The sequence below is a fragment of the Equus quagga genome, chromosome 21, assembly GCF_021613505.1.
Source record: "Equus quagga isolate Etosha38 chromosome 21, UCLA_HA_Equagga_1.0, whole genome shotgun sequence".
NCBI classification, from domain to species: domain Eukaryota; kingdom Metazoa; phylum Chordata; class Mammalia; order Perissodactyla; family Equidae; genus Equus; species Equus quagga.
This window is the reverse complement of record NC_060287.1, coordinates 41,055,826-41,059,160: the sequence shown is the minus strand read 5'-3', so window position 1 is coordinate 41,059,160 and position 3,335 is coordinate 41,055,826.

The following is a 3,335-nucleotide window of genomic DNA, read 5'->3' as shown; positions in this document are numbered from 1 at the left end:
TTGAAACTAATAATAACCTCTCAGTTTCTCTCCTTCCACCACCCTTGGCAAACTCCACAATGATACTTCCAAAACATTTCAGGGGCTCACGTAAAACATTCCCCTCATTAAACCTCCAAAGACAGAGCTGGATGCGAGGAGAAAAGGGAGAGGATCAGAGTAAGAAAGGGAGTGAGCTCTCAGACCATCCACAGGAAGGAGGGAGGATAGTCCAGCCACCTGCATGGATAATTTAACATGAATAATTTACTAAGAAGCAAAAAGTTGAAAACCAGTTGGTTTTGAAATTTTGCATGTAGTTACTTTTTAAAAGAATTCTCCATTACCAAAATTGAACATCATACAAAAGAGGATGAATGTTATACATTGTGTTATAACACTGGTACTACATCCAACTTAAAGGGAAAGTGTTTCTTCCTTAAGCCATTAAAATCCCAAACTTATGTAAAATGGCCTCAGATAGGAAGAGAATGCTGCTTTCTCTTTTGGTACACAGCAAGTAAGGTGTGCATGATTCACTGACCATATACACTGTCAGACACAGAGGCACATGCAGGTCTCTTAGCCCTTTCTTTAGAACAGCTTGGAAGGCCTAAAGGCAGATCCTGGCAGGAACTTAGCAAACACTGGAGGTAAATTATTTCTCTGGAGGTACTCCCACATAGACCATCCTAGTAGAATCGCTTTGAAACAAATCAGCTGTATTCATAATCTGAAATTAAGTACAAGTAACCGTAGTTTGATTAAATAATTAGAACATTTAAAAAACAATCTGAATTAAAAAGAATCAAGATACAAACAACCTTCTAGAAAATGTACGGACTATATGGAAGTTATGATTCTTAATATAAAATGGCTCCTACAAATCAATTAAAAAAAAGACAAAACCTTGAGCCAAGACTGCCAAGTCTGAATAGAATGCATCAAAAGAGAAATGACCATGGGGGCTGGCCTGGTGGCGCAGCAGTTAAGTTCTCACGTTCTGCTTCAGTAGCCCAGGGTTTGCCAGTTTGGATCCCAGGTGCAGACATGGCACTGCTTGGCAAGCCATGCTGTGGTAGGTGTCCCACATATAAAATAGAGGAAGATGAGCACAGATGTTAGCTCAGGGGCAGTCTTCCTCAGCAAAAAGAGGATTGGCAGCAGATGTTAGCTCAGAGCTAATCTTCCTCAAAAAAAAAAAATGACCATGAACACATAAAAACATATTCAACATGACTAGACATGACACTTTTTTTTTCATTCTTCCAAAGCTGTTTATTTCATTGAGGTAACATTGGTTTATATAACATTATATAAATTTCAGGTGTACATCATTATATTTTGATTTCTGTGGAGACTACATCATGTTCACCACCCAAAGACTAATTACCATCGATCACCATACACATGTGCCTAATCACCCCTTTCACCCTCCTCCCTCTCCCCTTCCCATGTGGTAACCACCAATCTAATCTTTGTTTGTTATTGTTGTTTTTATCTTCCATATATGAATGAAATCATATGGTATTAGACTTTCTCCGTCTGACTTATTTCATTTAGCATAATACCCTCAAGGTCCATCCATGTTGTCACAAATGGCCAGATTTCATCATTCTATGGCTGAGTAGTATTCTATTGTATATACATACCACATCTTCTTTATCCATTCATCCATCGAGGGGCACTTAGGTTGTTTCCAAGTCTTGGCTATTGTGAATAATGCTGCAGTGAACATAGGGGTGCAAGTATCTTTTTGAATAGTGTTTTCGTGTTCTTTGGGTAAATACTCAGAAGTAGAATTGCTGGATCATGTGGTAATTCTGTTTTTAATTTTTTGAGGAATCTCCATACTGTTTCCATAGTGGCTGCACCAGTTTACATTCCCACCAGCAGTGTATGAGGGTTCCCCTTTCTCCACATCGTCTCTAACACTGGTTACTTCTTGTTTTGTTAATTATAGCCATTCTGAGGAGCATGAGGTGATATCTCATTGTAGTTTTGACTTGCATTTCCCTAATAATTAATGATGTTGAACATCTTTTCATGTGCTTGTTGGCTATCTGTATATCTTCTTTGGAAAAATGTTCAGATCCTTTGCCCATTTCTTAATTGGACTGTTTATTTTTTTGTTGTTGAGGTGTATGAGTTCTTTATGTATTTTAGATACTAACCTTGTATCAGATATATCATTTGCAAATTATCTTCTCCCAATTGTTAGGTTGTTTTTTGTTTTGTTGATTTCCTTTGCTATGCAGAAGCTTTTGAGTTTGATGTAGTCTCTTTTGTTTTTGTTTTGTTTTTTCTTTTCTTTTGTTTCTCTTGCGTGAGGAGACATGGTATCTGAAAAGATACTGCTAAGACCAATGTCAAAGAGTATACTGCCTCTGTTGTCTTCTAGAAGTTTTATCGTTTCAAGTCTTACATTCAAGTCTTTAGTCCATTTTGAGTTAATTTTTGTGTATGGTCTAAGATAATGGTCTAGTTTCATTCTTTTACATGTGGCTGTCCAGTTTTCCCAACACCATTTGTTGAAGAGATTTTCCTTTCTCCATTTTATGTTCTTGGCTCCTTTGTCAAAAATTAGCTGTCCATAGATGTGTGGGTTTATTTCTGGGCTCTTGATGGTGTTCCATTGATCTGTGTGTCTGTTTTCATGCCAGTACCATGCTGTTTTGATTACTATAGGTTTGTAGTATATTTTGAAATCAGGGAGTGTGATACCTCAAGCTTTGTTCTTTTTTCTCAGGATTGCTTTAGCTATTTGGGGTCTTTTGTTGTTTCATATAAATTTTAGGATTCTTTGTTCTCTTTCCATGAAAAATGTCATTGGGACTTTGGTAGTGATTGCCATGAATCTGCAGATTGCTTTAGGAAGTATGGACATTTTAACTCTGTTAATTCTTCCAATCCATGAGCATGGAATATCTTTCCATTTCTTTGTGTTTTCTTCAATTTATTTCAATAACATTTTATAGGTTTCAGTGTATAGGTCTTTCACCTCTTTGGTTAAATTTATTCTCTGGGTATTTTATTCTTTTACTTGGGATTGTAAATGGGATTGTATTCTTAATTTCTCTTTCTGCTAGTTTTAGTGTATAGAAACATAACTGATTTTTGTATGTTGATTTTGTATCCTGCAACTTTACTGTATTTGTTTACTATTTCTCTTAGTTTTGGGGAGATTCTTTAGGGTTTTCTCTATATAAAATCATGTCATCTGCGAATAGTGACAGTTTTACTTCTCCCTTTCCAGTTTGGATCCCTTTTATTTCTTTTTCTTGCCTGACTGCTCTGGCTAGGACTTCCAATACTATGTTAAATAAGATTGGTGAAAGAGAGCATCCTTGTCTTGT